The 25,690-nt window shown below is 46.2% G+C and overlaps 1 protein-coding gene across 3 annotated transcripts in view; it reads left to right on the forward strand.

Moving 5' to 3' along the window:
• The first annotated feature begins 537 nt into the window (after positions 1–537).
• Positions 538–25,690, forward strand: part of EDAR (ectodysplasin A receptor) — an 88,520-nt gene continuing 63,367 nt past the window's right edge. For 2 of the 3 annotated variants that reach the window (XM_045443726.1, XM_045443728.1), the window contains exon 1: positions 538–812. The gene's annotated coding sequence lies outside the window, so the exon portion shown is untranslated. The remainder of the gene's footprint in view (positions 813–25,690) is intronic. The other variant, XM_045443727.1, reaches the window with a different exon arrangement.

The raw sequence follows: 25,690 nt of genomic DNA on the forward strand, positions 1-25,690 counted from the left end.
AGGGGGGGTATATATAGCTATCTGGGGTTTAATGGGATATATATGGCTGCCTGGGGTTACTTGGGGAATATGGTGGTGGGGTGTCCAGGGACAGGAGAGAAAGAATGGATCTGAGGACTTAAAGTCTGCTGTAGGTGTGGGGGGAGGGGAGAGGAGGACAGGAATGTGTACAAACATGTGAACATATCTCAAATGGATGCAGTAGCACCCATGCCTGTGGCCATCTCAGTGGGGGGTCCTTGAGTGAAGATGTCTTGATTAATGGAATTTTAATGCTAATTTAGTTTTTTGGCACTCCAGTGTCCAAAGGCTTTAGTTGTTCTGAAGGAAGCAAGGGTCCCTCTCTAAAAAAAAAAGAAATCAATGATTTTACAAATTCCAACTTCTGTCTTTCAGGACAGGAAGTCAAGAGCCAGGTGTGTGTGTCCAGTCAGGCTGCAGAGGGGGCTAACCTGCAGAGTGAGGCACCAGCATCTCAGTGCTGGGAGAGGCCTCTAGATGGTGCAGGTGAGTCTGCAGTGAGGGAAAGCCCCTCCACAAGGACTAAGTAAGTTCCCACACTCGCAGACAGGACGAGCAGTCAAGGAGTTCCCGGGCAGTCCTTTGCAATAGAAGGAAAGTGGGGCTGGCAGCACAGAGGTGTGTTGCCCCAGGCAGCTCTGCCGGCCTCCAGCGTCGCTGGCCACCTGCCTCTCAGAACACTGCCAGACGGCCACCTGTGAAACCTGGTGGCCTCAGGCGGGACCGTGCCTGCCTTTCTCCACAGACCATCTTCTGCCTGGATTAGAAACTGACCCGCCAGCAGGGTCCAGGTAAGCCTTGGTTCTTCTCTCTGGGTTTTCTAAACTCTTCGGCTGTTTGAGACTGAGGTGTCATCGGCTGAGAAACGGCCTGAGTGCATTTTTGAAATGCACGTCATTTTTGGGTTGCGTTTGAACAAGCTTTACCAATTACTGTGCGTCTGCACTACCAGATCTAAGACCTGAGATTGTTCCTTTGTTTTCAGAAAAACATTAGAAACCCCATTTTGCTCTTGGTTGCACATTTGGTTCGTAAGCCAAACTCTGTGTGTGTTTCGCTGGCTTTAAGATTTTGGCTGCTAAGACCACGGGTGTCTCCAGAGAGCATGAAAAGTTTGTTTCTGAGATTTGCCCTTGAGCCGGGCTCATGGGGAACACACAGCAGCTGGGATTTAGCTGGGCTCGGTACCTGCATCCCCTCCCCAAGTTACCTATGGTGCCCTAAGAGACCTTCCAGGTGTGATTTTGAATCAAGTATGAGACCCGATGTCTCAGATGTCTCTGTTTTCGGGTGCGCAGTGGGGAAAGTACATATTTCTGATGATTAAGGCATTCATTTCCTGCCAAGAGGCTCTTCTCAGTGCTCTGACAGATCAGAGTAGTTTGGATTCCTGCACAAGAGCCAGCTCTGATTCTCCAGCATCCTGTAGCAACTGCTCCTGTCCTGGGGAGGTGGGGGGGAGGGAGGGGTGGGGCTTCACAGGTTAGGGTAGAGCAAAAGGGGGCAGCTGACTGGGAGGGCAGCATTTGGGGGTCCAAGAGGGACAGTTAAAACAGTAAGGTGCCAGAGTGTAGAGACAGAGTGACAGAGCAGAAGCCCGTCAGTAGGGACATTTGAGAGTTGGTGGGACACAGGATACAACATGGCTGGAGTGAAGGACAGAGAGGGGAGGTTGGCCCCGCTTTTCTGCTGTCAGGCTCACCACTGCTCTGTAGCCCTGAGGTTACATGTCTGAGACACTCTCTAAGAACAAAACAGCAGCTAATTCAAAGTATTAAGGTAAAAAGTTATAATGGACTAAGGAGAAAGGAATCAATTCAAATAGCTAACATAGAGAATATTCTTGCCTGACTTGATGCTGTAAGATTTCAAAGGGATAGCTATTTAAAACAGTGAGAGTTACCTTTTGACAAAGTCCACCAAAAAGAGAGTTACTCATCAAAGTTGGGAGACTAGCATTTGTCCATGTGTACCCTTCCCCACTTAAGGAGAAAACTGGGGGTTCTGCTCCGTGCTGGGTCAGCTGGGGCCTCTACGGCACTTTCTCCCCATCCTTCAGTGAGGCAGGCTGTATGTAGGAATATTAATTTGTGACAGCACAGTGGGAGGGTAATCCTGGAAGCACATGTCTTTGGGAGGAAAAGTAAAAAAAATTTCCCTGAAAAGTTTGATTTTCACTCTCTGGCATTACCTGATTCTAAAAGTAAAGAAGGTTTTAATATTGTTCAAGATACATATTTGCAAAGCTCAGAAATGTCAGGGGCTCACCCTTCTTTCTTAAGCATCAGCCTGTCCCTGTACCCAGCACAGTGCCTGCCACAGGCAAGAGTCTTACCCCCTGGTCTTACCCCCTATTTCACATGGTACAAGTCAAATTGACTCTTAACTATGAAGCACCTTCTCATCAAAGTTCCTTATGTCCCAAAAGACCAAAGATAGAATCTAGATCACCTGAGTCTCCTTTCTAGGTCCAGGTGAGTAAGTTTTGTGTTTTCCAAAAAATGAAATTGTTCTCAAGGAAATGCCCAGGAACCCAGCTGCTAAGACTCAGGTAGATCTGAAATTCTAACACAGGAGCTGTAAACAGGATGGCATTTGAAAAGCCAGCCCCTCCCATCACCTTGCCTTCCCTCCCTCTATCCACCTCACAACCCCTGGCCTCCTCAGTGTCTTGCCTGCAAGCCTCTCAGCAGCTTTCCTCTGGGCCCTTGTTTTCTTAATTATCCCAGAGAACACCTGCCTGCTCTTCACTTTGATGCTGTTTGAGGCTCTGCCTAGGTGATTCTACCCTCCAATAGTATCATTAATTAACTTACATTAAGCTCACTTAGCACATTAGGTCAATTAGGAAACAGAAGCCCCAACCCTGCCTCAGAGAATGCTGCGTATCACAGCCTATCACAGTGTATCATGCAGTCTGCCTTGAATTCATGTACTGGGGAAGGACTCTTATTCAATCTCTGATTATTATTTTCTGAAAGAATAAAGAAGGGAAAATAAAATGATGTCCCATCGTTTAACTTCTGCCCTACATTTCCAGACCATTTTACAAATCGTTTTTCGTACAAGTCTTCCCTATTTTCAGAATAAGGAGGTGGAATCTTAGAAAGGTTAAGTGACCTGTTCAGCCCCATATAACCTCTAATGATCGTGATGCCAATAGTAACCCAGGGCATCATGCTGTGTAACTTATAATTAGGAGGACAGGGACTAGACCTCTGTTCCCTGCCTCTGCTGCTGATACGCTTGCCTCTGTAAGGACATGTGGAGAAGGTTCTGAGACAATCACCTGGTAAACCTGAGGGTAGCGGGAGCAAACGTCTGCCCTTTGTAGATCCCAGCCCTCACACCACACTGTTTGCTGGCATCTGTCATCATCAGAGACAGGGCAAAGGAGAAAGCAATCTACATTCCATTGCTGTGAGCCATCTCTGTGAAGGCTTGGAGATAGAGGAAATATTGGTGTAAGAAATACAAAGCTGCTGTTTGTATATAGTACAAATGTAGCCAAATGTCAGTGGTCTCAGGTACTCCAATCCAGGAATAAATGGCTTTGGGGTTCAGGCATCCCAGTGAATTTGGGCCTGTTAGTACAAACAAATGAGACTGGACTAGTTTTTCACCATTGCCCTGAGGTCATCACAGAGCAGTGCCCAAGGTGGTGACCCTGAACAATGAAAGCCAAGGAAAAAGCTTTGCCCAAGGACTTAGCATTAGGGTGGGCCATTCATTTGCTAGCAAATAAGGGAACCTACAATCTGAGGTGACTTCAATTCTTCCAGCATAGTGGATACTCAGTGAAAGTGCAGTTGACCCTTGAACAGTACAGGTTTGAACTGCATGGGTCCACTTACATGTGGATTTTATATATATATATATACAGTACAGTACTGTATATGTGTTTTCTTTAGGATTTTCATTTATTTATTTATTTATGAGAGAGAGAGAGAGAGAGAGAGAGAGAGAGAGAGAGAGAAGGCATGAGCAGGGGAGGGCAGAGAATAGGGAGACACAGAATTTAAAGCAGGCTTCAGACTCTGAACTGTCAGCACAGAGCCCAATGCGAGGCTCAAACTCACCAACAGTAAGATCATGACCTAAGCCAAAGTTGGACGCTAAACTGACCAAGCCACCCAGGTGCCCCAGAATTTTCTTAATAACATTTTATTTTCTCTAGCTTATTTTTTTGTAAGAATACACTCTATAATATATATAACATACAAAATATATGTTATTCAACTGTGTTTCTTATAAGTAAAGCTTCCAGTCAACAGTAGGCTTTTAGTAGTTAAATTTGGGGGGAGTCAAAAGTTATATGTGGATTTTTGACTGCTCAAGGGTTGGTGTACCAACCCCCACATTGTTCAAGGGTTAGCTGTATGTCCAATGAATGAATGAATGAATGAGATCCTTCCAAGAAAGGCCACTAGTTGTTCTAATCACACAGTGGGGAGCAAGGGGTTTCCCAACATCACAGTACCCTAAATCAACAAGCAAACAAATTCCAGTTAACAAAGCTACCCTCTGGGTGCAGAGACATGTGTGATTTCTTAAAGGGTAGGTGCCCACAAGTGTTAAACACAGTTTGGCTACAAGGTGGAACAGACACATGCTGGCAAAGCTGGAGACCCTGCCTCCTCTACCCAGCTTCCCACCCCCAGAAATGCCCAGAGGTCTGTACACACTGTTACCCATGTAACTAACCAGGAGGCCTTTGTTTTCCACTTCTAACAAGTCAGATCACTGTGGAAAGCAGATGAGTGGTAATAAGCCTTGTGTAGGGAAATGCATGTGTGTTGATAGCCACAGCTGTGCCACCCACCAAGCTTATATCATCCCCAGTCACTTCCCAACCCAGTAAATCAAACTCTGCACATGGCAGGAAGGTGCCTTGGCTTCTGAGTTCCAATGGAATCAGCAAGCAGAGGAGTAACAGCCACAGTCATGTTGTCATTACTAGTAGTGACGAGGCCCAGGGTGCATGGAAGCCAAGCTTAGCTGTGGTATTTCTAGATCCCTTAAGATTGATACTGTTAAATGATACCACTAAGTGGCTGTACACAAGCTACTAAGAGGTGAACCCAAATACTGAAATAGGATATTAGTCTCCTGAAAATAATAGGGAGATAATTCTGCCGACAACACTCTAATCCTGACAAAAGGTGCTTTCTTAGGAGATGAAGAAAGACATGTAGGTCTAGACAACAGATGAGAATGGGGGGGGGGGCAGTGTCATACTTTTGACAACTGTCAGATGAGTACCAAATCTTTTCTCTTAAAATTTCCTTTTTTGCCATATTTCCAATTCCATATTTCTTAAATGTCAGGCACAGAAAGAGATGAAGGTAGGATTTCATGTTGATTTTAATATACAATACCATGGGTGAGGACAGGAGATTCCCTGTTTCATGGAGCTTACATACTAGTACAAAGAGGGAAGCTATAGTACATTAACATGGATGTAGTTTCAGGTAAATCCAATGCCATGAAGAAATAAATAATCAGGGCAAGCCGAGAGAAAGCACTGGGGGGAAAGGGCCCCCTGAGATGTTATCTGAGTAAAACCCTAAGTGAAGTGAGGGAGGAAACCAAGCAGAGGCCCTGGGGTGGGACAAACCCAAGACATGCCATCACCAGCAGGAAAGCAATGTGGCTACAGCAGAAGGAAAGGTGGGAAAAACAGGAGATGAGAGAAGAGAGCCAGGAGTCAGAGCATGCCAGGCTACAGACTGTGGTAAGAAGTCTGGGTTTTCATGGCAGGAGATGGGAAGGCAACAAAAACCATACATGAACTCAGTGCTGAGGTTCAGCTATGATTATTCATGCCCTGTGCCATTCTGGGACCATCAGTGCCCGTAGCATGCCAGTTGGTATGTTGTGAAACCCACCTCCACCTGTCGTGAGTCAGGTCTTCAGGTGTGCTCTTTATGAGAGGGCCAGTCTGGCTGACGAGCAAGCAGAAGGGGCAGTCAGCAGGAGAAACTTGGCAGGGTGGTAGGATGATCCCTTTCTTAAATTTTTTTTTTTTTGTTTATTTATTTTTGAGAGAGAGAGGGTGTAAGCAGGGGAGGGCCAGAGTTAGAGGGAGACATAGAATCTGAAGCAGGCTCCAGGCTCTGAGCTGTCAGCACAGAGGTTCAAACCCACAGACTAGGAGACCATGACCTAAGCCAAAGTTGGACACCTAACCAACTGAGCTACCCAGGCACCCCAGGATGATCCCTTTCAACCCAACATCTGTTCCCATTGCAATTAACAAACAACAGGCCCCTCCTGAGAAAATTTTTGAAGATTCCAACTTGAAACGCATGCTTACATTTTTTTTTAATTTTTTAATGTTTATTTATTTTTGAGAGAGAGAGAGACAGAGTGTGAGCAAGGAAGGGGAAGAGAGAGAGGGGGACACAGAATCTGAAGCAGGCTCCAGGCTCTGAGCTGTCAGCACAGAGCCCGATGTGGGGCTCGAACCCACAAACCACAAGATCATGACCTGAGCTGAAGTCAGATGCTCAACAAACTGAGCCACCCAGGTGCCCGCATGCTTACATTTATTAAAGTCTCAAACTAGAAAGAAAACACTGAACATTCTTATAGAGTCCAACATTGCCTTCTACCTCTTTGCTCCCTACCTGATCCTCCCACAGCCAACTCTGAGCCCCAAGCCAGCTCCACTCACCCCATTTCTCACTTGGAGGTATGCAGGCCAAGAAGCTCTGATAGCACAGCCCAGCGCACTGACATTCATTTAGGAAGCCTCTTCTGGGCATGCTGTTGGGGAACTAATTGAGAGATCAATTTCATACCCAGTTTGGCATGCCAGAGCTATTCTTGTCCATTGCACATGGTCCTAGGAGCTGGGGAGAACGCTGGATGCTCAGCCCTGTGCAGCAGGTGGCTCACCAACACCTGGCAAGTTTGATTTCTTTCCAAGTAATAAGATGGATTAGGGTGGAAGGTCAGCCTAAAGGAAGAGACCCTATCGCAGGGAAGCCCAGGGCAGTGAGAGCACATGGATGGGTCATGAGGGAGGAAGTGGGGGTGGACTCAGGGGCTTGGCATCTGGCCAGGCTCCTGATACTGTACAGAGAGGCCCGAGACCACAAAGGATGGTCAGATGGGATGCACACATCTGTTGCTTTGGCTGATTTTGTTTACCTGGCAAATATGGTTTTATGGTTTAATATTTTGATTGAGGCTTTGTGCGCTTGCATAACAAACATTACTTCTGGCCCAGAAAAACCATAATCCTTAAATATACTGAAATGCACTGCACTTTCTTAAAAGCACCTCAGAGGGCTTTCAAGGTTCATTTTCTTTAAGATTTAGTCCTTAATAATGGCTAGAAATGGCTGTTCCTAAACCTTCCTGTCCATAATGAAGAAAATCCATCAGAATGGACACTTTGGGGATGTGGCTGTTTAGATGTTCCACAGTCTGCAGAAAGCCAGCATCTGGGAAGAGTGCAAGCCAAAGAAGGCGCCAGGCAGCTGGGCAGGGTGGCATTTGTAAATGGCACAAGGCAACTGTGCATTGGTAGACTTCTGCTTGATGGTTTTCTGCTTGATGGATTCCTTCCTGGGCAATAAAATCTTCAGTATCATTTAAATTAGAAGATTTTAAGGGAATTTCAGCAGAACCCCTTTTGGAGTTTAGCTCATTCTTGCAGAGATGGGGAGAGAGAGACCCATCCTTGAGATATGTGAACACGCAGCAGACATCTGATCTATCCGGGTGGCCTCTGGCAGGAACCAGCCCTGTTCCTACAACCACTGTGATGTGAGCTAGTGTCTTGGTCTTCCAACAGCACTCATTTAAGCAATTTTACTCCTCATTTTATGGACAGAAGAAACCAAGGCAGGGACATTCCAGTGACTCGGGACACTCGGTTTTGAGTCAAGTCTGAGAACCAAGAGACCAAACTTCCACCACCATCGCTGCCAGTTGGTTTCCAGCATGAGGTTTCCACATGAAATTCATTATCCAAACAGACCACACACAGCTCTCTGACTTCTGCAACTGGCGTGTGTGAGGGAAGCGGCACTTGAGAATATTACCCTGATGATTATCACAGTTGCTGCTTTTGAAGGCAAATATTTATTTTGTGAGGATTGCAAAACTAAGAATAGTAGAATGTGGAGCTCCTCCTTATGTTTACAGAATAAACAGAATTGAGACACTGATAAATGCAATGTCCCTTGTTCACTGAAGAACCAGCTGTTTGCCTCCTGCATCAATTAAATAAAAGCAGGGGCCTCTGGAGGTGCAGGTCTCCATCGGGCTGAGCATCCTTCTGCCCACCCCACTGGGTTCTAGTCAGGAGGACTTGGGCTCCCTGTGTGTAAAGTGGATGGTGGGTTTGGGGAGCATCTTTCCTGTTTGCCTTGGTGGCCTGAACAATACTTCCCCAGGGCCTCCCTGGAGGTTTTCCTTCTTAAATTAGAGAGGCCACAGCATTTGCCATAATTGAACAGGCTACAAACTTTGCTTGGGGTTTTTAAAGAAGATCTGAAGGAAATAGAAGATCCCTTTGCAGATAGCCCTGCCGGTTGGGCCCAGAGTCTGTGCACATGTTGTTTGAGGCAGCAGGATGCTGGGGCTGGAGAAGAAAACAGAATCTCTCTTTCCAGCCCTTAAGACCAAGAGCAAACCAGGAAGCCTCTGTCCTCACAATGGCAGTGTCAGAACTGTAGGAGACCTGAGACAAGCCAGATCCACTTTAACTTCAGAGGTCTTTCTTCTGTGATGTTGGACTGGACCTGTCCTATTGGGGTCATACTGAAGCGGACACACCATGGGAGATGGGCACAGCCATAGGAGGTGACCTGGCTTGAGGAAGGATGCTGAGGCCAGGGGCCATGTGGAAGTGTGGGCCAGAGCACAGCTTCTTGCGTCCAGTGGTTGTGGGTCCAAGTCCTGGCTCCTCCGTGTGCTGGTGATGGGATTGTGGACATTTGTTGTTGGGTAATGTGTGTCAGTTACCTGAGAAAGGATAACAGTACTCGGCTCATGGGATCATTGTGCAGAAAGAAGTGAATCGAGGCAGGCAGAGCTTTTAGAACAAGAAGGGGCACCTGTAAGTCTTGTCAATGCTCTGCATGTACTCATGGGCCAAATTTAATGTGGCAGCTAGATCTCTGCTTATCAGTCATTCACAGTGGTTTGATGAAGGCCAAGTCCATCTGAGGTGTGATAGGAACAACCTATGAATTTGGCCAGTATCCAGAATACTCCTGGGGCCCTGCAGTTAAGGAGCAGCTACTCAGAGGACAGGGCAGGGTCTGTGAGTTCCATAGGGTGTGGTGTCTGGTTGGCCACCGCTATCAGTGACACCTTGACCACACTTGGGCCACAATGGCCTTCCTGCTGCTCCTCACATAAGCCACAACATGCTGCGCCTGCTCTTCTTTCTCCCCAGAATGTTCTTACCCAGAATCTCTGTTTCATTCATCCCCTTCAGGTCTCTGCTAACAAGTCACCTGATCACAGAAACCCTCCCTGGCTCAACTCAGACTAAAAGAGTGCTCCCACCCCAAAACTCCTATTTTTAGCATCAGTCACTAGATGACTCACCATACACATAATGTAACCTAGGGATCATCATACATGAGCCCAGAAGTTGGTAGGCAACCAAGGTTAGAATCTCATTTAGAAGCATGTATCGCTGCTGAGACCAGATGCAGGCATGTCTGCCCAACCTGGGAATGGGAATTTCCTTCTGCTCTTTGCAGCCTCACAAGGTAGGTTTCACTCTCCCCTCCCCTGCTGTGGTTTCAGGATGTGACTCTCAGGAGACTTCCTGGGAGTTTCTCATTGCAGCTCAGTGTGGAATCAGCGAAGCAAATAGGGGAGACAATGAACTGAGCAGAGGTTAAATAACAACTAAGAAGTGTGGCCGTAGTTGAGTTTCCAGTAAGGAACCCAGAAAGCAGGGAGTGCCCCATGCTCCAGGCCACACCCATGCAGCCTTGCAGCCTTGCAGCACTGGCACTACTCAGCACAGGTGTGTGCATTATCATGCACGTGCACTGCAGGCTGGGGGGCAGAGGGGGGGATGCAAGTTATCACACTTTGTCACAGGTGTTGGGGCTGCAGTCCCTTCCCCACCTGCCCCTGCCCCACAGACCCACAGGCCACCCTGCCTCCCCAAATTCTGCCATCAGAGACCAGTCAGGAGCCCATCAGGAAACACGGTGCATGCCAGATGATCAAGATGAAAAAGTTTTGTTTGAGGGGCCAGTCATTCTAGAACTGAGAGCAGGGCAAAGAGGACCACAGGTCTGCCTTCCCAGACTTACCTGTCTTTTCACCTGTTGACTGCTATTGCCTAAAATCTGCAAGCCCTCCCTTGGGTCTTCAGTTCTTGACATAATTCATCGAACCCTGGGTGGAGCCACAGTGTCCGGGTCTCAGCAGCTTTGCCATCTGACATCTCCCCACTTCCTGGGGCTTCTTTCCCATCCTTCCCTTTGCACATTCTTCATTTGTCCTGGTTTGGATAAACAGCTCCACTGAATCATGCAGTCCCTGCCTCAGAATTCCCAGGTGGGGCGAGGCTTCACTATCACTGCCCCCCAGCCCCTGGCGCCCTCCTCAGCTGCTCTGGGGTGCCTGTGGAGCATGTGTGTGTGTGTGTATGTGTGTGTCTTTGAGAGAAGAGAGTGAAATGCAACAACCATGAGAGCTCGGGATGAGGCCTAGACCAGGCTAGGGGTGGAAGAGTGAGGGGCAGAAATTGCCTGGTGTGGGCACCAGCAAAGGAGCTGGTCAGAGGGGCCGAGTTTCACCAGATGGAGGCAGCAAACCTGGGACGGTGATACCTTTATTTCCTGCACATCTGGGGTCTAAGCTGCATATTCTCCCTTAACTAATGGCAAGAGGTCCATTCCTTATGTGTGTTAGATACTTGGAAGGCGTGGTGAAGAAAGGCAGAGGGAGGTCCTCAGCTTCACTGGGTGGTTTAGCATCTATGAGTTTTAAGTGAATCTCATTTTCTACAACACTGAACATCTTTGGAGCTGGCACTTCTCTGCTTACTGAATAGACACCTGAGCCCTCACTGGAAATGGACCATCTGCTCCTTATGCACCCCTGCCCCCTGCCCCCTGCTGAAAACTCTTGAGAGTTAATGGTTTCATTTTAGAAAACTTTCAAATTGTATTCATTTGAGTTTACATTAGCTGCTTCCTTCATTCTGTGTGGATTATTCTCCTGTTGGGTTTCATTTAACCAAATTTGCAGTTGTGCTAACACATTCATTGATGCCCTCCTGCTTTCAGAATGGATTTTTCTAAGTATTTTCTCTGGCTTTACTGATAGACTGTATCCATACTGAAACTCTCCATATCGGGCAGTTTGACATTTGCTTCAAAACCTGTTTCCTCTGACCATACTTCACTACATCTCAGATGCTAACAAGTTAGTTTTAATATTTTAATGGTTAAAACTTATGATTTATAAAAAGCACTGTAAAAACAAAGTAACACACAAAAAAATGCTTCTCTCAGTGCCATCAGCCTCAGCAACTATTAGGAGGATCTATGCTTTCCATAAACATGAAGATCCCCTGGAGGCCTACTTTTTAGAAATACATGGTGAAATTCTGAGTCTTTAAAAAAAATCTTTTAAACATGCTGGTTAGCAAAGATACCCAGAACCTGCCAATTTCAATATTTTTTGTGAGCTTTTTTTAAATGAGTTTCTTGTATTTAATTAGACTTAAAGAGAGACCTGGCCACCTAACAAGATTATGGTTGTTGGGAGCCAGAGAGGTACAAACGGGCATTCTCGGCCTGGATAGTATATTTTATCCCTTAAAGCACTACTCCCATACCCTTTCTGTATCCTTTTGTACTTCAAAGACTAGTTATGGGTTCCTAAAAGATATTTCCCAGTGAAGGCAGCACCCTAGGCCTTACCCAGAGGCACAACCCATGCAGGGCCAGCCCTTGTGCTTCCCTGTGTAGATGCCCTCCATGAGAAGAAAAATGACTGCAGCCCACCCAGTTCTGTTGGATGAGGTTGGTTGGGGGTCTTCTATTAGAAACAGGCTCCTTGAAGGGTCTCATTTTATCCATAGATGCCACAAATCCTGTCTACGTATAAGAATAAACACATACTATTAAACCCTAATCTATCATAGTGTATGATGTCTTGCATTTAATAAAAGTTAGAAAGTGATTATTTGCATGAATGAGAGATTAAGCAAGAAAAGAAGAAACAAATGATTTTTCCCTCTAAGCAGGAGCTGTGCTAAGGCCCAGAAAACCCATACTGGCCTTTCGCAGACTCTGAAGCCTGTTGCCACTGTCAGTTGTGAAGTCTTGTATTAATTAGAGTTTTGCAGGCTTTTTCAGCAATGGAAACAAGAAAGACTCTTTCAATGAGAAGGTAAATGTGAGTTTTGAAGTTGAGGAAGCAGGTATTGGAAGAGGGAACTGTCAGATGTGACAAGTCCTTCATAATATCTGGAATCATTTTTCAACTCAGAGAATATTCAGAAAGGGCAAGATCTTCAAAGAACCAATGGCAAGAGGCCACAGACCTCTGTGGAAGCACTGATGAAGGCAGCGAAGGCAGTGAAGGCAGAGCTCTTGGCCAGGAGTCCAGGACATTTCAGTTCACTTGGGTGTTCCCCTTTCTGGAAACATGTAGGGGCCAGCCACTGGTGGGCTACCAGCATCATCAGGGCACTGTTGCTGACTTGCTGCAACTGCACAGTTACCTTCCTAACAGTGAGCTGTTTCTTTCCTGTGCTGGGAAGTAACCGTTGTCCTGGGGCACCCGCAGACATCTCTTCACCTTGCCCCATACCCAGATGCAGATTTCTAATGCCATTCTCAAATGGTACCAGAATTCCTTGGAAAGGGGGTTCATTAGTGGGTTGGGTCAGGAAAATACAAAACAAGCCTGGTGCATCCTCTAGCGCCAGGAAGTAAGAAAGTACTAAAAAAAAAAAATGAGGGTTTGTCAAAGGGACAGAGGAATCAACTGAAGGAGCTCCCAGTCACCAGAGCTGGAGTACCTGAGTGATGAATAAAATAGTAGTGGATTATAATCCAAAATGTAAAAGAAATATCCATGATCCTAAAATAAATATCCATATAAATAAATGATGGATGGATAGAAGGAAGGAAGGAAGGAAGGAAGGAAGGAAGGAAGGAAGGAAGAGACAAGAGACAAATCTTCCATACAGAAGAATTTGAAATAGCTTGTGTGGACACTCCCCTCTCAAGGAGGTAGAGAACAACTCCCCACCCCCTTAGAGTGGAGCTCATAGTCAGCAGTCACCCAGAGTCCAAACAAGACACTAAAAATGGAGAAAAGTAACTTTAGAATGGAAAGGCCTGTCAGGCTCCAGGTCAGTATCAACCGTGACACATTATATTGGCACTATGTACACCTGACATGATGTAATGAAAAGGACACTTTACTGCTGTGATCTTCCTCCCCAAAACCCATAACCCCAGTCTGACCATAAGAAAAACATGGAATGAGCCCCAATTAAGGTACATTCTACAGAACACCTGACCAACACTCCTCAAAACTGTCAAGGTCATCAAAACAGTGAAAGTCTGAGAAACTATCACAGCCTGGGGGAGCCTAAGGTGATGTGGAGATTAAATGTACTGTAATGTGGTGTCCTGAATGGCATCCTGGGACAGAGAAAGGACATTAGGGAAAAATTAATGTGTGGATGTTAGTTACTTATCATGTGCTATTATGGGCTCATCAGTTGTGATAAATGTATCAGACTAATGTAAGGCCCATCCCTGGGTTCAGACCCCCTTCCCCCACCCCAGCACCTCAGACTTTGGGAAGGTTACAGCTCTTGGGGTGCTGGCCCATCCCTTGTCCCCTGAAGACAGCCTAACTTCTGTAGGCAGTGTCCTTGCACTGAGGGGTGGACTCTGAGGAAAAGCAGATTCAGGGATGGGCTCCGGTTCTCCAGGCCAACTGTGAAGGTGGTCCTCATGTGGGAGGCTGCAAAATGACTGGGTTTCTGCCTCCAAGAACTTCTGGATCTCCACCAGAATCCTGCAAGCTGCATATGTTCAGTGCATGCCTGGTGGGGCAGCACATGTCGTGGAAAGACCTAGAATTACACCTTTGCCACTTAACATTAAGTTCCTTCTCCCCTCCGAGTCTGTTTCATTGTCAGTGAAATGGGAGTAATGTCTACTTTTCATGGTTTAAGGATTGAAATAATGCTTGCAAAGAGGATACCTCTTTTTTTTTTTTTAAACGTTTTATTTATTTTTGAGACAGAGAGAGACAGAGCATGAACGGGGCAGGGGCAGAGAGAGAGGGAGACACAGAATCGGAAGCAGGCTCCAGGCTCTGAGCCGTCAGCCCAGAGCCCGACGCGGGGCTCGAACTCACGGACCGCGAGATTGTGACCTGAGCTGAAGTCGGACGCTTAACTGACTGAGCCACCCAGGCGCCCCAAGAGGATACCTCTTTATCTAACCTATAATCCACCATCAATATGTGACACCTTTCATTTTTATCATTTCTATTTGGAAAATGAACATACAAGAAGGTCTATGTCTCCTAGAGATAGAATGTTAAGCCTTTTGTGAACAAAGCTGAGGCTTACAGCTCCATACTTAGTTGATGATGGATAAGAACTTTGTGCTGAAAATATCCTGGGGGCCTGATCTTGAACCCCAGGAAAAGTCATTAAGTTAGTTTCATAAAACCAGAGACCAGCAGAGTGTCCATGAGAGCCCAGTGTTAAAGGGCCTTTGAGAATTCTGAGATGTTTTTCTTATGAGGATATGGAAAGCCAAGCTTGTGGCTGCAAGCCAAGCAGTTTGCAGTGTTTGGAGTCCATCATGAACGAGCCATGTTATGAATGCAGCCCTGGGCTCCCCAACTGGCTCTTTGGAGAATGCATTCTTCATTTTGTTTCCTCAGAGGCAGCCAGTACCTTGGCAGGTGGAGGGGGAAAGGCATGTGGTTCTAGGAGCCACTGCTTGCAGGCAAGGACTATTCTAGTACAAAGCAGAGTCAGGGGCTCTACTCACTGCCAGGGTTCAGGGCAAGACACCCTTGGGCACTAGAAGGCTCTGGGGATCCCTCGAGGTTGAGCTGCTGTGGGGACAGGGCTACCAGCTGCTGTTCTTACCCTACCACCTGACTCCTCTGGCCACTGCTGGGAGGAACAATCCCATTTCCCTTGGCCTGTTTTCATGCAGGGCAGGGAGGTGGCATTGTGAATACTTGGTGAAGCATTCTCATAGGAAATACTAAATTGCAGTGTTCTGGGCATGCCTAGCTTAGAAAACTCATGAAGGCACAGGGAAGAATCTTGCTAGCCAAGGAGAGGTCAGGGAGTATGGATGAAAGAAGAGGCACAGACACAGCTTTGCGTCCACCACCTTTTCTCACACCCTTTCTGAGTCTCAGCATCTAGTTTCTGGGCCACCGGCCATTGTCTGGTCATTAACAAATCAGCTGGGTGTTGTTTGTTTGCTTTTCAAATTAGCCAGACAAGTTGCCACTCCAGTGCAATCACAGCCATGGCTACAAGACAGACAGAGTAGGAGAAAACTCCATCCACCCTATGCAGACACTGCCTCTGCCAACTCTAGGCATGCAGGGCAGACATCCTGTTTCTGAACCAAGGTTGTGGCTGTGTTTTCCAAAGCTGCCTCAGCCTGACCCAGCCCTGCCCCCAGCCCTCCTGCAGCCTGGCAGGGCTGGAAAGGGCAGTGGCTGGGATGTTCGCATGGAAGCCAGCCAGAAGGGCATGGCAGATGCCTGAGGGGCTTCCAGAAAGGAGTGGGGACCACAGCATGACTGTGTGGGCTCGGGCTGGGTGACCACATTGTGCCATGCCCTGCCTCCCTCTGTGTTTAGATTTCATTGTCATTGTCTGCTTTAAACCCTAAGCTCCTAAAAAACTGGGGTCAGCATTTCTATTTAAGTTCTATGGAACAGAACCTGATGCCACATGGATGTTTCGCCAGATGTGTGGCTGAAATAGCAAAGGACTCAAAGGTGAAGTAAAACAAATGACCCCAAAACTTAGCAACTTAAGACAATAGACCTTTGCCATCTCACACCATTTTGAGGGTCAGGGTCAGGGAGTGGCTCAGCTGGGTGGTTCTGGCTCAGAGTCTCATGAGGTTGCAGTCGGCTGGGGCTGTACCACCCGAGGGCTTAATGGAGGTGGAGGAGCCATCTCTAAGGAAGCTCATCTGCATGGCTGCTGGCAGGAGGCCTCAGTTGCTCACCATGTGAGCCTCTCCGCAGGCTGCTGGAGTGTTCCCATGACATGGCAGCTGAGCAATCCAAGACAGAGCAAGCAGGAAGCTACAGTGCCTTTTATGACCCAGTCTCTGAGGCAGCACACAATCTCTCCTGCTTTTTCTTCTGGTTGGAAGTGAGTCACTAAGACCAACCCATACTCACAGGGAGGGAAATTAGGCTCCACCTTCGAAAGGCAGTGTCAGAGTTTGTGTACGTGTTCTAAACCAGACACCTGATTTCTAATCCTAGCTTGTCTCTGGCTACTATGTGACCTTGGGCAAATCACTTCAAATCTGTAGGCCTCTGTTTCTTCTGTAAAATCAGAGAGCTGACTAGATGTCTCAGAACCTCTCCTAAGCCCTCATGCCCTATCATTCATTCATTCTATGTATTCATTAACTAAACATTTATTCAGTTCTTACTTTGTGTCTAGCTCTCTTCTTGATTCTTGTCTTCATGCTGGAATACCTGGGGAGCTTCTAAAAAATGCTGGTGCCTGGAACCCACCCAAGAAATTCAGCTTTAATTGATCTGGGGTGGAGCCCAAGAGCCCCACGGTCTTAAAATACCCACCCCAACGTGATACCATTGTGCAGGAAGGATTGAGGACTATTGTTTTAGAGTCATAACCTTGAACTTTGATGGGTACACGAATCACCTGGAGATCTGGTGAAAATGCAGATTTTGATGCTGTGGGTCTGGAGTGAGGCTTCAAATTCTGTATCCCTAACAAACTCCCAGGTAATACAATGCATTCTGAGGACTACACTTTGAGTGGCAAGTTTCTCGTTGCTGGGACAAAGGTGCAGAAGTACAAGGATAATTCCCACCCCCAAAGAACAAAGAATCTAGTTGGAGAGGAAGACATAGCATGAAAATGTAAACAGCACCCTAAGACCTAAGTGCCCAGTATGTGGCCCAGATGTGACATACCAGGGATCAAGCTTGATGTGGTGAAGGGTATCCTAGGAGTATCCCACTCCTGCCTGGACTGTCACTCACTGCTGAGACATCATTCCCTCCTGTCTCTCCATCAGCAACATGGAAGGTGGGCAGGAAGTCCAGGCCCTACTGTGATCTCTGGAAGTCTTTTACAAGTTAGTGTGTTTAACTGAACAGTAGTTCAGTCCACGGGGAAAGAAAAAAATTAGCAAATCTATTATTTGTATTTGTTCGGTCTTGTAGAATATTCCCAAGAGGAGTTTATTGTTTAGCGAGCCTGCTTTTTTGGATGCCACTAACAAATTAAAGTGTGTTTTCTGAACTTGAAATTCTAGGCTTATGGAAATTCTAGTAAAATTTCTTTTAATGAAACCTGCAAGTAACCATTGTTCTAGTTTTTCTTCTTTCTCTCATGGTTTTTCTGTTTGTTTTGCTGGGTCCTCTTCCTGTCTCCGGAATAAGGAGAAACTGGAAGGTTCACAGAACCTCAGTTGTTAGCAGAAGCCCTGCTCCTCCTGGGTTACTCTCTTCCCTTAGAACCAGTCCTGACTCCTGGGCTCACTGCTGTGGGTGGGCTGACCACACTCACTCAACCTCCCAGCGCTGACCTGGCTCCTAAGGGCCTGTCCAGGCGTGTCCATGTGGTGCCTGTTCCTGGCTCCTCACATCCTAAGGAATTACTTCTTAGATTCTTTTTTTTTTTTCAACTGAAGTATAGTCAACATACAATGTTACATTAGTTTCAGGTGTGCAACATATGGCTGGACAATTCTATACGTTCTGTAGTGTTCACCACAGTAAGTATAGCCACCATCTGTCACCATACAACCTTATTACAATATTATTGACTACATTCACCCTGTGGGACTTTTCACCTCTATGACTTATTTATTTTATAACTGGAAGTTTGCACCTGTACTTCTCAGATTCTAATTTTACCACCTGGGGTCCTGTGAAAATGAGATTCAGACTCAGTGGGTGGGGATGGGGACTGAGTTTGAAGCTCTGACTAGCCCCCGTGATACTCACCATGCTGGTGCTAAGTTGGGGCAGCAAGGTGCTGTGGGGTGAGCTCCCATCAGCTGACCACCCAAGGTTCACCACAATCTGGTTCACCCCACCCATCTGCTGACCATCCAAGGTTCACCCCACCCATCCCATGGGGAAGCACAGGGCTCTGTGCATCGCCCAAAAGCCCAGGCTCAACTTTAACTCGAGCCTTCGCTCCACTGTCCCCTCCCTGAGCAGATCTCCTGTTTTGCTCCCCCTGTGTTTAAATCTGTATCATCTTTGTGACCCGCATCAAACTCTAGCTTCCCCTTGAAGCTTCCCTGGCTGTCATTTCTTTCACCCCCTTTGGATCTGTCATGACTTTGTTCTCGTCTGTTCTTTAGCTCTTAATCACACTGTGCCAGGCATTGTTATTTCAGTTTTTTACATGCTTCTGACAGTCTTTCCAACTAGATGGTAAGGCCCCAGGGACAGTGGCTTACTCATCTTTCACTTCTTTTGTATTTCTATCAGCACTGAAATGGTGCTGTGCATTTATTAAGCACTTAATAAATTTCTTTAAATGACTCAAGGTAAAATTCCTGCACTTAGTCAAAAATTAATCTGAGAAATGGAATAAAGAACTCACCCCACTTTATAGTCCTCATGGAATTGTATGAGGAATTGTCTATGGGCATCCTCACTAGATCCTCAGGATGTGACCTGCCTGTCCTCGGAGGCCCAGCAGGGTTCCTGGCCCCATAAACCTTTGACAGATGTATGGTTCATGAGTTTGCTGACTGTTCTCTTCTCACTGGAGCTGCAGGCCAATCTGTCTTCAGCCGTCACATCCATGAGTCATACAAATCAATAGCAGTGAAAACAAGACCAAAGGGAAAATGGGTAATTTCCAAATAGGTCCTGGAGACAGAATATAATTGCGTATCTTAAAAAACAAAGGTGGGCTGGGGATTGGGACCAGGGCAGAGGGAAGAACAGAAATAAAAGAAGGCAGATGTCAAAACAAGTTGGGTCCCATGCATTCTCTTCGGCACATCAAACCAGAGGGCGCCTTTTCCTGTGGGACCATTTCTTAAAGAGTGCCAGGTAACTGAGATGAAGAGGAGCCATAAAAGCAGGTAGACATTTCTCTTTGGACCTTGTGCAATCTCACTGTCAAGGAGCTAAAACCATGACTCTTCTACAGCATAAGCTGAGCATGTGTCAGAGATTTATCTTACTCATTAGTGACAGAGCCCACAAGGTAGCAAAGCTGCTTCCAGAAGCATCTGAGGAGGAACTGGATATTTACAGGCACTTTTTTAAAAAACAATGTTAGGATAACAAAACTGCTTGAGACCCTACAGAACGATGAAATTATAATCTTTGCGTTCATCTGTTCTATGAGGCCAAAATCTACAAGCTAACATGTAACCTTGCAGTGACTGGGCCTCTAAACAGTAGGTAGCAGAGCCCCACCCAAGTACCCTAACCTAGAGACTTAAGTCATCTTGGGCAGTCCTGGGTCATGGTGGGCCGTGCTGCCCTTCCAGTTTGCCTTATTTGCAAGTGTTGGTTCTTTGAATCAAAGTCAAGCTTTAGCCCAGGGTGACCCAGAGAGGTAAAGGGGATAAGCCCTCTCTGCACAGCAGTGTGGAAGAAGGGGCCTCTCTTCTCCTCTGCAGCTAGGAAGAAAAGAAATCCCCACAGCTAAAACCAGGGGACTATGAACAGTCAGGCCAGAATGTCCCTGGTGGTGCTGCTCTCTGAAAGCCTCCCCCCAAATTCCGGCCTGGGGGCTGGGCAGTGCCCAGGGGGCTGGTGACAGGAAGACTCTTACTGCATGTTCTGCTTCAGCTCCCAAGGAGCCACAGGGGTTTTATGTGCTCCTCATTCTTCCCTTGCAGCTCAGAAAAACCTGCCCATTACTAACATGAAAACCCTGGTTTTCAAAGTTAACAACCATAAGAAGTTTTGCACCATTAGCAAATAAATATCGCTCTTTCATCTTAACCTCATGTTTTTTTTACTTTCTGTATCTATATTTACAATGTACATAGTATCTCACTATAATAGGTATAATAGGATGTCATAATAATATGATGCTTACTCAGTCATTTTTACTATTAGGGATGTGCAGTCAAAAAAAGTTTGGAAACCTGTGTAGGAATCCATTCCTCCTCAGGTATTCCAGTGTATCTGAATCACCTGGAATCTAACTGAGATGCATATTTTAATTCTTATAGGTCCGTGAGAGCGGAGATTCCGTACTTCACACAATCTCCCAGGTGATACTGATGTAGCTGGTCTACGGACCACACTTTGAGGAGACGACAGGTTCTGGCTCCTAATCTGTACAAAGCTGCTGACCCAGCAGCCCATCTGAAGGTGGTGTGCACCCAAATGCCAGGGTGGAGTGAAGTGCTCTCCAGTCCACCTGCATTCAAGTGATGGGAGCATGGCGGCATTGGTTAACATTCCCTATCTATCACTTGCTCGTTATTATGACTGTAGATAAGTTATTTAGCCTCACTGAGCCCCACTTTCCTCATCTGTAAAGTGAGATCAATAACAGCACCTCCCTCATGTTGTTCTGTGAAAATCAAATGAAATGGTCTGTGTGCAGCACTCGGCACAGTGCCCGGAATAGCCAGGATGGGGGCTTCTGGGATGTAGAATTCTGGGTTTTTTCTTTTTTGAGAGAGAGAGAGAGGCAGCATGCGCATATGCAAGGGAGGGGCAGAGAATAAGGGCGAGAATCCCAAGCAGACTCCAATACTCAGCATGGAATCTGATGCAGAGCTTGATCTCAGACCATGAGATCATGACCTGAGCCAAAATCAAGAGTTGGATGCCTAACCAACTGAGCCACCCAGGTGCCCCTGGGATGCAGGGTTCTGTTTTAAACCCAGAACCATGCTGGGTAGACAGGATGGTTGATCATAGTGCTCAGGAACATGTCTGTACACTGTCTCCATCATCCAGGATCCATGATTCCATTCTTAGGTGTCTGTCCATGTGTGTGACTGAGCACTGACTCTTCTCTAAGCTGTGGCTGCTGGGGCAGGGGTGCTTCATCACCCAGAGCTGTCTCTGACACATCGTAGACTTGCTAATCTCCAAGGTTTTCCTCCTTTTGTCTCTGAAGTCACTGCTCTCAGTAATATTGTTACACGAAGAGAAATTTACCTTGGTGGGCTCTTTCTTTCCTTTTTAAAAAACCCACATATGAAGCCCTCAAACAGAAATCCATTGTCTAGTTTTACCCAATAGATGGTATTATCTGAAGCTCGAGGGAAAGGGGGAAAGAAAGTAGTTCATAAAGTAAAAGTGAACCAATTAAAGGATCAAATTCACCTCAAATGTTTCTACAAAGACACAGTTTTCCATGCATGGACAGCACCCAGTTCTTTTCAAGTTTTATAGCCATTTGGGCGGAAAAATCAGGAAGTCACTTGTTGCACACAGGATTGTTATCAGCCTCTTTGATAATAAAAAAGGATGAAAAGTAAGTAAGAAACCTGTAAACACTAACTTTAAAGACCCAAGAGCAGCGGGCTTCACCTTTCCTCTGCTCTGTTTCTTACCTGCAAACCCCACACCATATTTTCTGCAGCAGTCACTGCAGCCTCGGGGAGAGCATGAAGTATTAAAGTAAAAGAAAATTCTAGCCTTTGATATTCTTCATTTTTTTTTCTGGTTTTCTGTGTGAAATATGAATCCACCACTGATTATCCCAAGGACTTGATCGCAAAAATACAAGATTGACTGGTGTCGGTGGGGGAAAACCTGGGGAAAGGGGTCCCACACTCTGTCCCCTGCCTTTCCACCCACTTTGTCTGTGAGTACCATGTCCATGGAGTTGGTCCTTCCTCATGGCCCTCTTCCCAAGGAGGCTGGTCCTCCCTCTGCTACCCTCCAGGGCCAGCTCCTGGACTTGGAGCATGGACCCATCACAGGTAGTTTAGAAGAAGGGCAGCCTTCTTCTAAAGTGGCCTCTTCTCTAAAGCCTTCTTCTAAAGTGCAGGCAGCCCCTGCACCCACCCACTGAGAGCCAGCACTGCTGAGGCTCATTCTCTCAGCGGCACTGTAACAAACACAGTAGCCCGGTGCTCCTGAAACCACATGGGTTCCCTTACTATTAGATGAACTAGAGACATGGAACTCCATGATAACTGTTGTCCAGATGAAAGACAGCTTCTTCCTCACAGGCTCTCAGTGCTGCCTCGAGGAAGGGGCCCAATGTATGGCTGAGGTCGCAGGCCCCATGCTCCAGCCCTACGTGACCACACGGTGGCCCAGAGGGACGTCGCACAGTGGGGCTTGCTGTGTCCTGTGAGGAATGCTGTCCCAAGGGGCTCAGCCTGTGGTGGGCCTCCAGGACCACTGCACTCCTGAAAGGTTTGGAGTGACTTAACGCCATTCCTAGATCCTTCACTGCAGTCCACACGTTCAGCGTAAAGACGACCCAATAAAAAATATTAATAATAGAAGTAACAAAAACTGAATTTGAGCAGCTTAATGAAATGCTGCCTCAGATACATTGTTGAATACTTGGAATTTAATACATGAAATGGAATTAGGGGCAAAAAAAGACCAAGAGGAGAGAATTACATCAAAGTTAGTCTGATCAAAACACCTTGATGTGCTAATGGCACCAAGTGCATTAGACCCAAGGATATGGTGATGTCAGATGCTTTAATTGTGCATGCTAAAAGCCCAGTTGGAAAGTGGGAGGTGTCACTCACAGATAAGGGAACTGAGCCTGAATTTTATAACCTAATTTAATTAGCACTGATCTGAGGTTGCTGGTACCTGGTTTTTCCAGTTTTCAGGAAATATATCTTGGCCTGGGGTGATGGGGTACTGAGGGAGGGAGAGTTCAGGGAGGGGTTGGGGGGTGGGCTGTTAGACTTGAAAGGCCTTAATATTGAATTTCATCTGTGATGTGATAAAACCTCAGGCCTCCCTCTCTTCACCTGCCAATATGCACAGAGAGCCACACCTCTCCTACATCAAACATTAAATTACCATAAACCCAAGGAAGGGCGAAGGAGACTGTCAGCTGTGGCAGTCACTGGAAGGAAAATGAAAGAAGTACACAGACACCCAAAGGTAAGAGGAAAATACCCAAATCCCTCTAAAGCCCATGGAGCTCAGGAGGAGAAAATCCTTATGAGGTGAAAGCCTTCTGAGGATCTTCCTGTGTTTGCAATTTATTTCTCTCACCAGAAGACCTGTGTCTGGGGACAGATATGTATCTGAGACACTTAATGATCATTAAAAAGAAAGATTTAACCATGATACCTCTCCATACACACAAACACACACGTTTTCTGATTTGTGGAACAGTACTGAAGTGGGGAATATGAAATATAGAGTACATTTTTAGGAAGTTAGTGTAAAGCAGGTTGTGTTATTGAAGATGAAGGGCCTATGTTATAAAAATATATATATAGTATTAAGCTGAACTTCACAGGATTTAATTAGAGTGAATAAATTATTCCTTATTTCAACATGCTTGTAAGTATGTTTTTGTTGTGCTACATGGTTTGAATAATTTCTCCCAAACATGTATCTGCCGCTCTCCAGAGTCTCAGGATGAAGGACTAGGTCTCCTGGTGGAGGCCTACCAATGGGCTGGTGCCACCAGGGACTGAGCCGAGAACTCAGCCTAAGAGAAGCAACATGAATCTCTTATTTTGTGAGCTTCCATGTGGATTTATCTTCAACGTTTTTTTCTTTTTGGAGTTGGTTTGCTATTTGCGATTCCATTTTGCTCACAGAAACCTGGTTCTTTACATAGGAGTCTCTAAGTTGTTAAAATCTTATCCTGATTTCAGTTGTGGTTACCAGGTAGGGGTTTTTTCCCCAAAAGTGCCTGTCTTTCTCTTAGAATATGAACGTCTATTTCCCATATTTTGGGTTTCATGTTCAGTGTGGGGGAAGAATGAACAGTTGCATGAATTGATTTTTTAAATCGCAGTAAAATGTCAGTGGGGTTGCTTTTGAGCACTGTGTAACACAAAGAGGGGGATGATTTGGCCCAGAAGCCTGTTCAGCAAGCCCCAGCACAGATTTGCCAGTGGGACCTCAGAAAAATCCTGTATCTTTCTGAGCTGCAGCTTCCTCAGAGGTAAGGCTCACCCTGTCTCATAGGGAGACCAGGGAACCCACCCGGAAAAGTCTAGATATCATAATTAGAACATTTGCAAGGTGGGAGGGATCTGAAAGACCCTCTCCTGTCCTACCCAGTGGTGTAGCCACTAGCCACATGTGGCTTTACATTTAATCAATTAGAGCTAATTACTATTAAAAATTCAATTCCAAAGTCACACTAGCCACATTTCAAGCACTCAGCTGCCACATGTAGACAATGGCCACCATACTGGGCAACTCCAGGCTCAGCTGCCCCATCTTATGGCCAAGGAAGAGGACCTGAGAAGTGAGTGCAGGACTGGCCAGTGCTGGATCTGGGACTGGACTCTGGTTCACTGTTAGTCCAGAGGGTGTAGACATCCCTCCACCAAGCTCCCACTGCCCTCCCTCTGCCTACATCTTTTCAGGGGAAGGGTAGAACTTAAAGAAAGAAGGGGCCCCTCATTTGTAGGTTGCAGGTCAGGGACAGGCACTCCTATGAGACCCTCAGCCTGGGTAGTGCCCTAAATTCGTCACAATGTCCTGAAGAGCTCCCGGATTCATTCTTCTGCTGAAATGGCAACACGCTCTTACAGATGATAGAGCTTTACAAAAACAGTCTCTAAAAAGTCCTCTTGTAACTGATCTGCGTCCTGACTTCATGAATGTCAATAGCCGATGTGAGGATGGGATCACACTATAATGTTGCAACATGAAACCCATCAGGTAAAGAGGACACCAGATCTCTCTGCATTATTTCTCATGACTGCATGTGAAGCTACAGTTATCTCAAAACAAAAAGGTTAATTTCTTAAAATGTCCCCTTCCAGCTCTTACAATTCACATCTTTTTAAATTCAAGAATGTTTGCATTCTTAAATACCCTAGAAACAGATTGTGGACGGCCTTTAAACACAAAGTGAATTTTCTCCTCCCAGCTCCTAAGAACCTCAGTTTTACTAAATTTGGAGTTCATGATGATGTTTTACTTACAGCAGCCATTTTGCATTGCCACAGAATTTCAAATAAGAATACATAGCATAAAGCTTCACAATGCAGTTTTCCAAGACCAAAGCATCTCTACTGTGGGGCTTAGGCACACAACACAAGTGATCTAAGTTAGGGAATGCACAAGGACGTGGGACCTGCACGTGACCGTGATCGGTCTTGACTGGCATGCTGAGACACAGGATTTTGTCCAGTTCAGTGCACTGTTGCTGCCAGAATGACTGGCAGGAAGTAGGATATGGTGACCACAGTCAGCAAACCCTAGCCTGGCATCTCTGCTGCCTTCCGTCCTCCTAGAAAACATGAGGATTATTTGTGGACTTTTAACGCAACCATGG

This window comes from Leopardus geoffroyi, chromosome A3, assembly GCF_018350155.1.
Source record: "Leopardus geoffroyi isolate Oge1 chromosome A3, O.geoffroyi_Oge1_pat1.0, whole genome shotgun sequence".
Lineage (NCBI taxonomy): Eukaryota > Metazoa > Chordata > Mammalia > Carnivora > Felidae > Leopardus > Leopardus geoffroyi.